This window comes from Caretta caretta, chromosome 5, assembly GCF_965140235.1.
Source record: "Caretta caretta isolate rCarCar2 chromosome 5, rCarCar1.hap1, whole genome shotgun sequence".
NCBI classification, from domain to species: Eukaryota; Metazoa; Chordata; order Testudines; family Cheloniidae; genus Caretta; species Caretta caretta.
In genome coordinates this window covers 38,422,490-38,436,865 of record NC_134210.1, presented here as the reverse complement: position 1 = coordinate 38,436,865, position 14,376 = coordinate 38,422,490, and the positions used below count along the sequence as shown (strand labels likewise).

Below are 14,376 nucleotides of genomic sequence, written 5' to 3'. Positions count from 1 at the left end.
GTGACCCCACCCACACTGCCCCATTTTTCCTCCCCTGTGGCTTTGCACCCTGGGCGGCAGCCCCACTTGCCCTGCTCTGGTTATGCCCCTGGAGAAGAGTAATGACGCTGTCCAAAAATCAAATATGGAACATATTTTTTGAGAATGAAACATTGTCCTACCGAATGATATACTTAATTATCACCTGTATGGTGTCTCAACATTAAACTGGATAAATAACATTAGGAAAATTTCACCTAGCCAGTGTATTTAGATGGAACCAAAGGAAGTTTTGCATGTGTGGGTGGAAGGGCTTACTGTTTATTTTTATTAGTGTAATATATTGCTTCTAGGGACAAGGGAATGAGCTGCCAAAATGCTGTGAATTCATAACTACAAAAGTGAAGAACATTGTTAGGCACACACAATTTATAGCTTTATTATATATTGATCATGTGAAAAATATACATTGCTAATTTTTGTTGTGTAATGTACTAAATGACATTTTCATATGTAAATCTGAATTACAAAATTATCTCCTGAAGACTAAATAGAATGTAGGGCCTTATTTATATGCATAGATTAACTGTTTGATAATAAGAGAAGTGTTTGAAGTTGAATTCTACATTACCAGTTAAAAGGGAAGCAAGAATATTTCCAGTATAAACCTGTTTGTTGGCAGCAGTTAGTAAAATGGAATAATCTCCTGATATCACAGAGCACAGCTTGGGACAGATGGACAGCACAGGGAATAGTATCTGAAAAGGATTTAAGAAGTTTGGTTACCCATACTAGTAACTATTTTGTCTGTTCATTTTCATTTTGATTCTCTAGCTAGTTTTTGTTTGCATGCAATTAACTATGCCACCTCTCTTTCTATTAATTTATGTGCTACTTCTAGAAAACATTTTAGTTTGTCTTTCTAGATTTCTTGGCAATTCAATTACCAATTTTTAACTACTGTTATTGAAAACATTGTTTGATTTTAAAAAAAAGAAAGGTAGTTATAAGTGTGCAACTATTTTAAATGGTGCAATACACTGTGATCCACCTCCTGTTTAAATAAATAGAAAGAAAGACTTTAATTCCTGTGGCATTTTAAGGACTGGAAAACTAGAATGATGATGTCAGAACATCAGTATTGGAATTTAGCTGTGTAACCAGGTAGCCTAGGTGGTGCCCACTTGATTCCCATCAGGGTACAACTCACCCAGGTGCAGGTCCTCTACAGTTGGATGGCACCCCTCACAGGTCTAGTGCCAGGGTGCTATAGCCCTCCAGCTATGACACACTTGAGTTCTACCTCTTTCAGAGTCTGAGAGTCCAAAATTAAAAGAAAAACAGGGTCTTCTAAGGACTCGTTGACAGATGTTGCCCTTCTACTTAAGGCTTGTTTTCATGCAGTCAGTCCTTTTTGACAGTCTTCCTGGGTCTTCCAGTCTTCCTAGGTTCATCCAGATAGCAAGCTGTCTCACAGTGTTCGCTGGAATCAAGCTTCCTATGTCAAGGAAGAATCACAGAAATGTAGGACTAGAAGGGACTCAAAAAGTCATCAAATCCAGCCCCTGTGGCAGGACCAAGTAAACCTAGACCATTCTTGGCAGGTGTTTGTCCAAACTATTCTTAAAAACCCCCATTGATGACGGTTCCACAGTCTCCCTTGGAAGCCTATTCCAGAGCATAACTTCTCTTATAGTTAGGAAGTTTTTTTCCTGTTATCTAATCTAAATCTCCCTTGCTGCAGATTAAGTCCATTATTTCACTGTCCTACCTTCAGAGGACATGATCACCATCCTCTTTATAACAGCCCTTAACATATTTGAAGACTATCATCAGATTCCCCCTCAGTCTTCTTTTCTCGATACTAAACATACCCAGGTTTTTTTATTTTTCCTCATAGGTCAGGTTTTCTGAAGCTTGTATCATTTTTTCCCTCTCCTCTGGACTCTCTCCAGTTTGTCCACATCTTTCAGATAGTGTGATGCCCAGAACTGGTACCCCAGCTGAGGGCTCACAAGTACCATCTCTCGTGTCTCACATATGATGTTTCTGTTAATACACTCCAGAATTAATTAACCCTTTTCACAGCTGTATGAGATTGTTGACTCATATTCAATTTATGACCCTCTGTAACCCCCAGATCTTTTTCAGCAGTATTACCACCTAGCTAGTTGTTCCCCATTTTGTAGCTGTGCGTTTGTTTTTTCCTTCCTAAGTGTGGTATTTTGCACTTGTCTGTATTGAATTTCATCTTGTAGAATTCAGACCAGTTCTCCAGTTTGTCAAGGTCATTCTGAATACTAATCCTGTCCTCCAAAGTGCTTGCAACCTCTCTCACCTTGGTGACATCTGCAAAATTTATAAGCGTATTGTCCTCTCCATTATCCAAGTCAATAGTGAAATACCAAAGCGAGGACTGACTCTTGCAGACTTCCCTAGATATGCCCTCTTGGTTTGACACTGAACCATTGATAATTAGACCACATTTTCCTAGTTTGCTCATGAAAATGTCTTGTAGGAATATATCAAAAGCCTTACTAAAATCAAGATGTATCACATCTACTGCTTCCCCCCTATATATTAGGCCAGTAACCCTGTCGATGAAGGAAATTAGATTGTTCCTGAGAAATGCATGCTGGCTATTCCTTATAATTCTAAGTGCTTACAAACTAATTGTTTAACAATTTGTTCCAGGGTCTTTCCAGATACTGAAGTTAGGCTTATAGATCTATAATTTCCTGGTCCTCTTTTACACCTTTTAAAAGATATGTACTATATTTTTCCCTTCTCTGGTCTTCTGGGGCCTCACCCGTCCTCCAGGAGTTCTCAAAGTTAGTTGCTAATGGTTCCAAGATTGCTTCAGCTAGTTTATTAAGTGCCCTAGGAGAATTTCATCAGGTTCTCCTGACTTGAATATATCTGACTTATCTTAATATTCTTTAACCCAATGGTTTCATGTTTTGAATTGCATTCCTTCCCTCTTGGTGTTAATATTAATTTTGTTGGATATCTGATCACCATTAACCTTTTTAGTGAAGACTGAAGCAAAATAGGCATTAAACACCTCAACTTTCTTGATATCATTAGTTATTAGCTCTCCTTCTCCACTAAGTAGAGGACCAATACTTTGTTTCATCTTTCTATTACTCCAAATGTATTTAAATTAAAGAACCTCTTCTGATTGACTCCTATGTCCTTGCTAGGTGTAACTCATTTTGTGCCTTAGCTTTTCTGATTTTGTTTCTACGTGCTTGTGCTATTTGTCCATGTCTCCAGTTTTTGTAGGATTCTTTTTTTCTTTTCAGGTCATGAAAGAAGTCCTGATAGACCCATATAGGCCTCTTGCTAGTCTTTCTGTGTTTCCTTCACATCTGCAGATAGTCTGCAGTTGTGCCTTGAATACTCTTTATTTAAGAGACTGCCAACTCTCCTGAACTCTTTTATCCCTGAGATTTTCTTCCCATGGGATTTTATCTTCCCAGTTCTGAGAGTTTCTTAGTCTGTTTTTTTTCTTTTTTTTGAAGTCCATTACCCTTATTCTGCTGCTCTCACACCTTCCTTTCCTTAATATCTATCATCATAGAATCTCAGGGTTGGAAGGGACCTCAGGAGGTCATCTAGTCCAACCCCCTTCTCAAAGCAGGACCAATCCCCAACTAAATCATCCCAGCCAGGGTTTTGGCAAGCCTGATCTTAAAAACTTCAAAGGAAGGAGATTCCACCACCTTCCTAGGTAATGCTTCACCACTCTCTTAGTGAAAATTTTTTTCCTAATAGCCAACCTTAACCTCCCCCACTGCAACTTGAGCCCGCTACTCCTCATTCTGTCATCTGCTACCACTAAGAACAGTCTAGATCCATCCTCTTTGGAAACCCCTTTCAGGTAGTTGAAAGCAGCCATCAAATCCCCCCTCATTCTTCTCCTCCGCAGACTAAACAATCCCAGTCCCCTCAGCCTCTCCTCATAAGTCATGTGTTCCAGTCCCCTAATCATTTTTGTTGCCCTCCGCTGGACTCTTTCCAACTTTTCCACATCCTTCTTGAAGTGTGGGGCCCAAAACTGGACACAGTACTCCAGATGAGGCCTCACCAATGTCAAATAGAGGGGAACGATCACATCCCTCCATCTGCTGGCAATGCCCCTACTTATACAGCCCAAAATGCCATTGGCCTTCTTGGCAACAAGGGCACACTGTTGACTCATATCCAGCTTCTTGTCCACTGTAACCCCTAGGTCCTTTTCTGCGGAACTGCTGCCTAGCCATTCGGTCCCTAGTCTGTAGCAGTGCATGGGATTCTTCCGTCCTAAATGCAGGACTCTGCACTTGTCCTTGTTGAACCTCATCAGATTTCTTTTGGCCCAATCCTCTAATTTGTCAGGTCCCTCTGTATCCTATCCCTACCCTCCAGCGTATCTACCTCTCCTCCCAGTTTAGTGTCAGTGATTATTTCATGATGTATATCACCCAAATTGCCTTCCACTTTCAAATGTGCTACCAATTCTTGCCTGTTGGTCAGAATAAAGTAGAAAATGGCTGTCCCTCTGGTTACTTCCTACAGTTTCTGGAACAAAAAGTTGTCCCCAGTACATTCCAAGAACTTATTGGAAATTTTGTGTTTTGCCATTTTTGTTTTTTTTTTAAATGTTGTGTTTTCCAACAGATGCCTTGATATATAAGGTCCTGAATTGTTACAAAGTCTTGTATTTTGGATATTTTTGTTGTTTTTTCTAGAAATGCCTTATCCACCTCCTCTTCCTGATTTGGCGGTCTGTAGTAGACCCCTACCAGGACATCACACTTATTTCTTACACCTTTTATCTTACTCGGAGCCTCTCAAATCTTCTGCCTCCAAGAAACAGAAGCTTTATTTCCTGGTCAACTTCTACCTGAGCAAGGCCTCTTATTTTTAAGTACACTTTCCATTCCTGAAAACTGTTGCAGATTTAGAGAGGCAGGGCCGAGTTAATTGACTCCCTATCTTCCCCATCACGAGTAGGTAGAAATTAAGGTAGCCCAATTTCTTTTAGTACATCCTTTAATCATGAGGGTATCTTTCTTGAATGATTAAAGCTTAACTCTGGCAGAAACTAGTTAAAAAACCAACTATGAATATCACAGGTCTTCAGGTTTTATCAAGTGGGAGTCTTTCATATTCAGTTATTTCAGAGATTGAAATATGGAACTTTTCCATATTTTTTTATAAAGTAGTACTGATTCCAGTTCCAAGTTTTCTGAAGTGATTGTAAATCATCTCAATATGATTGATCAGAATTTGTGCCCTTTTTAATAATAGATTATTCTTTGCCAATGACAAAAGGCAGTAAACCCTACCCATTATAGCATGTTTGCTGTAAAGTATGCTTTCTGATTTTGTAATGTTTACATTATGGCCATAGAATTCCTAGTTTCAACTGGCAGGGAACTGAGTCTTTGGTACTTGATTCTAAGATCTAGGCACATTTTTAACTGTGAGGGTAATTTTCCACTGGAAGAATTTATCAAGGGATGTGGTAGATTATCCATCTCTTGAATTAATTAAATCAAGATTGGATGTCATTCTAAAATATATGTTCTATTTCCACCACAAGTTATTGGGCTTAATGCAGGAATTATTGGGTGAAATTCTACAGCCTGTTCTGTGCAGTCTGGATAATCACAATGGTCCCTTTTCTAGCCTTAAAATCTAGAAAACTATGAAAAAATATATTTTATAATATAATATGCTCTTGAACTATATAACATCTTGTAGCAAGCTTCTTTCATTCCGTATTTTTCCTTATTTCTGGTTTTCATATTTCTTTATAAATATATTGTTATAAAAATAGATTTTAGGAAATTATTTTAGTCATGTATTTATAAAAAGGTTAATTTACTGTCTGTGTAATGTCAAAATTATCTCATTTATACACCTCTAATTTTAATTTTTCATATTTAACCCTAGCTGTATGTCCCCTTCTGTTGACTGCAAAACTCTTTTGTATTCTCTTTGCAATATCCAAACTGAACACTTAAGATCGTTAATTGAATAGCTGAGATGGTATGTCAGCTATAGGCACAAATACACGTTTTAAACTACTTTTGCCTTGAGAGAATGGACCCCCTTGCTCAAGAAAGGAATTTGTTTTGCTGAGACTGGACCGTGATCAATGTGCTTTCAGTTATGACTGAATAGTCATAAAGGATAGAGATGCACTACTTTTTCCTTTGCCCTTAAAAATGCTGTTAGCCCTAGACTGAGCCCATTGCTGCTATGTTTGGTGTTGACAAAACCTCAGTAGTGTTTTAGATTTCCAACAGGAAAATCTAGAATCATGATTTGTGTTCTGTTTTCATGGCTTATAGGACTAGAGAGATTTCCAAGCTTCCCCATCTCACTTAACTAATCTTTAAATATTTTTGCCATGTTTGTAGGATTACAAAGGGTATGAAGTATGTCATCCAAATCCCACCCTCAGAATTTACAGACATATCCTGTCTTCCTGCCCCAGCAACCATAAAATGCACATAGAAACATGCAGCAAGCCAACCCACAGCCCCAGCACTTTTGGTATGTTGAACATTGCATATTGAGTGTTGTTGTAGCACATAGTAAATCATCCCCAGATAGTAAAAATATATGCTGTAAAAAGCAGAGATTAAGGAAATGTATAGATTTGGATTTCCATTTAGATAAGCATCCATATTTAGCCTGAGTTTGAAAAGAGCGGAGTTCTAGATAGCTCCCAGGTCATATATTTGTGTGTCTAAATATGGACTTAAGTGCCTAACTTTGAGACAAATTTTGAAATCCTTGGACTGAGATGCTGGATTCCCATCTTAACTAATCAACCTGTTGAGGCCCTAACCACTCTCTACAGACCTCTGCATGCCAATTTCTGTAACTCTACGTCCCTACACAGCACCGTTTCCCTTCCACAGGCCTTATGTCAGACATACCCACCAGTAACCACCAGCCATTCCTGGCGTTATCTTCTGGTGTTAGAGTGCCTCCATTGCCTTCTGCTTGCAGATGCCAGGGCGGCATCTTTGGGTACCTTCCAACTCACCCACCCTGGCACCTTTCTGTTTCCTACTCACCCTGGCCCACAGCCTCACTGAACCCTCCTCCCACCCAATTAGTGTCACGTGCCGATGGCGCCTTTCTTCCCATCTTGCTCAGTACCCTCACTCACATCTAAACACTGCACTCCTGTAGCACCTTACCTCTTATTATTACAGTTTAGAGACTCCAGCTGAGACAAAGGCCCCAGTATGATAGTTCCTGCCCCAAAGAGTTCATAGTCTAAATAATCCTTTTCCCTACGTAAGAGGATAAATGGACACAAATCAGATATTAGGAATGGCAATATACAAAAACCTGCGGGAGAACACTTCAATCTCGCTGGACACACAATAGCAGATTTAAAGGTAGCCATCCTACAGCAAAAAAAACTTCAGGACCAGACTTCAAAGAGAAACTGCTGAGCTTCAGCTCATTTGCAAATTTGACACTATCAGCTCAGGATTAAACAAAGACTGTGAATGGCTAGCCAACTACAAAAGCAGTTTCTCCTTCCTTGGTGTTCACACCTCAAATGCTAGAAGAGGGCCTCATCCTCCCTGATTGAACTAACCTTGTTATCTCTAGCCTGTTTCTTGCTTGCATATTTATACCTGCCTCTGGAAATTTTCACTACATGCATCCGACGAAGTGGGTATTCTCCCACAAAAGCTCATGCTCCAATACATCTGTTAGTCTATAAGGTGCCACAGGACTCTCTGCCACTTTTACAGATCCAGACTAACACGGCTACCCCTCTGAAGATAGTCTAAATAGACAAGACAGGCAAAGTGTGGAGCAAAAATTGTGTTATTATCCCCAACTTACAGACAGGGAACTAAGGTCCACAGAGATGGATTTGCCCATGGTCACACAGGGAGTGTATGATACAGCTAGGAATTAAACCTGGGTCTAGTGCAATGCCTGAACTAGAAAATATCTTTCTTTTACAAGTCCAGAATTGACATCCCTCTATCCCTGTCCACATCCCTGTAGTAACCTCTCACCCCATCCAGGTCTCTTGCTCCACTCATGTCTTCATATAGGAGGGCTTGTTGGCTGTACTCAACTTGAAGGCTCTTTGAGAGGCCCTGGGTGGTAGCTCCAAGTTGAGACAAAGGACTGCCAATTAACAGCTTCCCAATCCATCGTCTTTTGGGTGGTGGTAGGTGGCCTTTGTATGCTCCTCTCACACCTTAGGGCAGCAGCCCTGTTGCATAACTATGCAGTCTGGAAGACACTGCATGGTTTGAAGGATTTCTGAGCACTTAATATGGTTGAGCAGAGAGCAGGCTCTGTCACTTTCTCCTGTCCTGGGGAAAATAGGTGCAGGGACCATTCGTTCTTAACCCCCATCTCCCAAAAAGGCTTTGAAGGAGGGGATGGACTGATTCTCACCAGACCATCCTGTCTCATGAATGTATAATAGGAGGAGGTACCCACCAAAAGAGACTGAAAATAAGGGGAATAGGTATGACTATTGGGGCCTGATCCCTGAAAACATCAAGGGAGAGTCTGTCTGTGAGGTCCGAACCTGAAATCTCTCCCCATCTAAAAATATTGAAAGGCTGGGAGTTTTTGTTTTAGATTTTAGACAGATGCTAGTTAACAGGAAATTATAACTGAATAAAATATTTAAAGTGCCATATTGCTTATTCTTGCTTGGTTATCAGCGTATCACAAATTTTCAGTAAGTTGAATGCCATGTTATTTAAAATACACTATAACATATTGGTGCAGTACATCCCATAGAACATTTTTTGTAATATTTGAAGCATAGTATATAATACGATCCTCACAAGCTAATCATAGTAGCTCCCATCACATTGCAATTAGACGTGGCTTATGGTGAAGTGAACTGCCACTGGGAATGCCACAGTAAGAAAAAGGTATACATGCTGAGCGGCAGCTGAGCTAATGTATGCTTATTTATTGGAGCCAAGCAGGAGGCAGAAATTAAGGGATTGTACCAACCAGAGGTTTACATATTTGTACCCTAAATAGAAGGAAGACCTTAGAAAAGATGGATTAAAATGTAGCTGATCTTCTGAAAAATGAATGTGAATGAAAGTTTAAAATTTTTTTGCATAATGCAAGTTTTTGAGCCAGGAGCATATGCAGTCATCTAAAAGGTATAAAAATAGATCAGATACTTTGCTTCTATTTGAGATAAGATGTACATACATACATACATACATACACACACACACATCTATAAACATGCACACATTATATATATATAAACAGAAATATAAATCCACTTTTTGATTCAGAAAACATACCACGGTACTGAGCCAATCCTGCATCATCAAGAGGTTACTTTTGAACTGGAATTATACAGTGGTAAGATCTGCTAATGTTAACTGGAGAAAATAGGGACAGGGTGGTAACCTCAAGACCTTTTTATGTCTGACCTTGCCCTCCCACTCAAATGTGTGTTTCACTGGCCTCAGAATTCCATTCTGTTTAAAAAAAAAAAAAAAAAAAAAAACCAAAAGGAACTAGCTCAGTAGCTAGCAACTTTAAGGACATCCATTAAAAGCTCTTGACACATGAATTTCAAAAAACACTGAAGTATCAATAGAGACTTTAGAATGTCAATAACTTTCTCTTCACTGTCTCTCCAGAGATTTCATCTGCTCTCAATATATACATAGGCATTTCCTCTGGTAACTATAGCAGGGCAGAGGCAGAACAATGAGAGAGAAAAATTCCCCAAAGGCTCAGGTTTGACTATATAATCACCCTCTCTGGGTAGGATATTGTTACAGGGGTTCAGGTTTACTCCAAAATTGATATCAATTTGGCAAAATTCTCTAGGTGCATTAATTTTATGTGGACTTACAAGTAGTAAACATAAAAATACAAGCCAGACAAGCTAGCTCCTGTGTTAATCTAGAACTCTGTCTTGGATTCTGCTCCATATAGCCCCCCCTTCATCTCCCCCAGTGAGTGTTTCCTGAGAGTAAAAAAAACCTTCTTTTAAGATCTTGGTCTGAATAGATTCAACATTACTTAATTATTGAAGCACTTACCTGGTAGTGCCTCCCTGAACTGCCTCTGAATCCTGGCTGAGAATTTACTTTGAAATCCCAGGCTGTTGGGGCTGGTTCAGAAGTGCCCTCTTCTCAGGACACCATTGGGATAGACTGCAGCAATGCTTTCGATTATGCTACAAGAAGGCATCAAAAGCCCTGAGCACTCCATCACAACAAGCATAATTTTATAATTTCCCCTTGTGTATCAATGCATTCTGTACTTCAGTCAGGGATGGCACAGAACAAGATAATAAGGAGAATGTTTAATTTCTGAGAAAATGGCTTTTCAGTACCCTATTCTTCATAGCTATTCATCAGTGGTAAGTGCTGTAAGAATGCTGTTCTTTAGCTTCTATTGCTCATAAGGTGAGGTCATCAATGCAGTTGGCATTATGATTTGTGTTAATAAGATTGACAGATACGAGTTTTTCAAGCGCTCTTGATACCAAAAGAAGCTTTGATGGTAAAACACCAGTTCTTTGACCATTCTGAGCCATCACTTATCTTCACTAAGGGGAACTGTGAAGAAAGAGCAAGTTCCTTTGCATTTACGTAAGAACGGACATACTGGGTCAGACCAAAGGTTGATCTATTTCCCATCATTTGTGGGGAAACAAGGAGGAAGAAATTTTGTGCAATAGTCTGGTTCTTAAACATAGCTCTATATAGGAAAAGTGATTTATCATGTGCATTGTTGACTGCAGACACTTATGGATAAATTATTTCAGTTTTCAAAGTAAGATATTTGATTTTGTTACTGTTTTCTGAATTGGAAATAGTGGCAGGAATAGCATTTGATAGCACCTTTCCATTTAGGAGATAGTCCCTTATTATTTTCTTCAGCACTTCTTTTTGTTTGTTTTTGTTTTTTTTTATTTTTAGCATTGAACATTAACTTATAGTTTATTAGCTGAGATACTTCTGTATTTCCTATTTGTTCAGATTTTTTCACAAATTAATATTTTAATCTTGCTGTATAAGGGCTAGATATTATTATTATTTATTTTATTATTGCAAATCTTGTGAACACACTGATTCGAATACATGCATAATAAAAACCCTAAAAAATATTTTTTTCCATCTTGAGATTTTTTTTCAGTGCCAGTTGTTCCCTGACTTATCCAAATGTTTCATTCAAGTGAATTAAATGCCCTATCCCACAACACATTCTGTTTTATTTATGATGTTGAATGTAGTCAAAAGCTTTAAAAATGTCCTTGTAAGTACAGTAGATGATGATTAGTGTTCCTGCAGTTTATTGCACTGTATTTTAGACACTAATATTCTTGAGCAATGATAAACCAACAAAAATATGACCTCCTTTTCCTGTTTGCTGTCCTTAATCAAGATATTATTTCCCTTTGTTTTAAATGACTTATTGCCTGAGTCTCCTCTCTCATACCTAGTTCTGCATTCGAATATCTTCACTGGTTACAGTGGCATTAGTACTGATTTTACACCAGGGTTAGTGAGAGGAATCAGGCCCTGAGTTCCCAAAAGGGCAGTGATTTGCACACAGCTGAAAATTGGTATTACATACACCTGTTAAGGAAATTGATTGTGCATGCAAGAATGGTAGCAGCAGCATTAGTGACATTAAAAGCTTAACATTGCCACTAGCTGAAATAATATAGTAAATTAAATCTCACACAAAAAATGGACAAAATTACCAAAATATCATCTACTAAGACTGGGCACTTCTGTTATTCCAGTCAAGCTCTGTTGGCTTATGTACTGTTTTTTATCTTTCTCCCTTTTTTAGCAGGGGCACCATTTGCTATGAGGCAAGGGCTCACCCCGGCCTTGCTTCGGTCCTTTCCCCTCTTCCCCCTCCCCTGACTTCCATAGATCTGTATGCTCCATTATGTCTTTGACTTTTTGCCCCACCGGACTTTGCAGGATATAATAGAGTCACATATAATGTTCTATGTGCTGACACAACTTTGTGCCCTCTCCCCCCAGATTTGTCTGAAATGATGTCCCTACTTTTTAGGAAGGGGTTAAATTTGTGGCTCAGAGTGATTATTACTACTTCACATGACAGTTCTCTGATTTTGAAATGGCACGTCTTTTGTAAGTCAGCTATGTTTTCTGTTCGCACTATTTCAGTTACTTCAAGCTTCAGCTCTGCTGCTGCTTTTGTCATTGAGATACCAGCAGCTAGTGCTCTGGCCAGCATTACTGGTGTCACTACTAGGCTTCCATGTGACAGCGCTTCTCTCCTTTCCTGAAGTCCTATTGATATTCTTGATTTAGCAACATGTCAGACACCTGTTTTCACACTATTAAACTTCATTGCTTCTGCATCATAATTTAGCCCTATTGACCTTGACATTCATACACTGTCTAAAACAGAGTCACATGCAGGCTGATCCAGTCTCCCTTTTTGATAAATCAGGGCCTGAATCTTCACAACAGTCAGAAGGAACCAAAAAAATCAAATGTAATTTAACATCTTGGACAGCATTAATAACATGGTAAATTAATAGATCCATGTGAACAAGATACAAGGAGGAATTACTGCAAAAAAAAAAAAAAAAAGACTGATATAGATTGTGCCATACCAAACAATCCCTTGCTTTTACATACAATGAAATTGCATTTTTGGGAGAAGATGTGTTTAAAAGGGATGAATAATTACATTTGTAGTGGCTGTTGCTAAAATAGAGGTAATAGAGATTTCATCCAGGGGACAGCAGTGTACAGTTTCAATGTACAGCATGGCTAGGAGTCTCAACATTTTACATTGTGGGGACTCCACCTCAAAAAAAGGAGTGTTGTGTACACCTTACCTTCTCCATTCATAACAATGCTGAATCAACTTTTGATAGTGAGGACAACTATCTCTCCCATTCATGCAACATCCTTGTGGCAGCTTCAGCAATTGCTTCCATGGAAAGGTAATATATCATACACCCAATTATCTAAATATCATGAGGGCCACAGATTTGTTTGGATAATTGAAAGGGCTGAAGCCATTCAGTAGTAGGGTGGCCTCCGTTGTGGCTCGGGGCTCCTTCTCGCCATCCTGGTTGGGGGTCTCTGCTCTGCCCCATTCACTCACTCCCATGACAGCGAGGCTGCAAAGGGCTCCTGGCATTGCCGCATTGCGGGTGACGCCTGATCCCTGTAGATACAAGGTGCAGGGAAGGTTACAGTCCTGGCTGGGCAGAGAAGAGTCCTGTTGGGGCCCCTCTCATTCCTGTGACAGCAGGACTGTAGGGTTGCCGGGTGTCTGGTTTTGGACCAGAATGCTCGGTTGAAAATGGTCCCCGGCGGCTCCGGTCAGCACCACCGACTGGGCTGTTAAAAGTCCAGTTGGCACCACAGCAGGGGTCTGGGGTTAAAGCAGGCTTCCTATCTGCCTTGGCTCTGCATAGCTCCCGGAAGTGGCCACCAGATCCCTGCTGCCCCTAGGCACAGGAGACTCCACATGCTGCCCCCACCCGAGTGCCAGGCCCACAGACCCCATTGGCCGGGAACCGCAACCAAAGGAAACTGTGGGTGCGAGGGCAGCACACAGCACTGCAGAGCCTTCATGGCTGTCCATGTGTCTAGGGGCCACAGGGACCTGGCTACCTCTTCCTCGGAGCCACGGTAAGTGCCGCTGGGATCCTGCACTCCTCCTGTCTGCACCCCAACCCCCTGGCACAGCCTGAAGTCCCCTCCTGCACCCAAACTCCTTCCTGGAGCCTGCAGACTCCCCACCCCAAGCCCCTGCCCCAGGCCTAAGCCCTCTCCTGCACTCTGAACCCCTCATTTCTGGCCCCACCCAGAGCCTGCACCCCCAGCTAAACCTTCACAACACTCCCCCTCCCCGCACCCTTCACACACACCCTGCACTCCAATCCCCTGCCCCAGCCTGGTGCAAGTGAGTGAGGGTGGGGGAAAGCGAGCGACGGAGGGAGGGTGGATGGAGTGAGAGAGGGGAGAGGGAGTAGGGCCTTGGAGAAGGGGCGGAGCATGGGCGTGGCTTCTGGGAAGTGGTGGGGCCATTCATAGCAAGGTGGCCTCCACCTGGCCAGGGGTTCTGCTGCTCCCCCCTGGCTGGGTGTCTCTGCTCTATTATTCAGATTGCTGTATTGTCCAAGTCCCTTCCTAGTCCCCCAGCATGAGATGCATGCTGCAAAGTGAACATATCTCATGCTGGAGAAGGATGAAGGGATTTGGATAATGCAGAATTCAGAAAATATAGTTGCAGATGAATCAGAGTATACTGTATTAGGAAAGTATTTATGCATTTTTAACTGCTCCGTAGTTTTGGTCACAGTAGTTTTGGTTCTTGAGGGTAGCTGTTTCGTCTCTTCCTACATAGAAG

General features: G+C 40.7%; 1 protein-coding gene and 1 long non-coding RNA gene across 5 annotated transcripts in view; one reads left to right on the top strand and one right to left on the bottom strand.

Annotated features, from left to right (window-relative positions):
* Positions 1–14,376, top strand: part of PDE4D (phosphodiesterase 4D) — a 749,511-nt gene that overhangs the window by 261,183 nt on the left and 473,952 nt on the right. The window lies entirely within an intron of this gene.
* On the bottom strand, positions 1,289–12,965 carry LOC142071999 (uncharacterized). The gene is made up of 3 exons (XR_012668283.1): positions 12,851–12,965; positions 10,056–10,192; positions 1,289–1,477 (listed from the first exon to the last, which is right to left on the bottom strand). It is a non-coding gene; the product is annotated as an uncharacterized LOC142071999 (long non-coding RNA).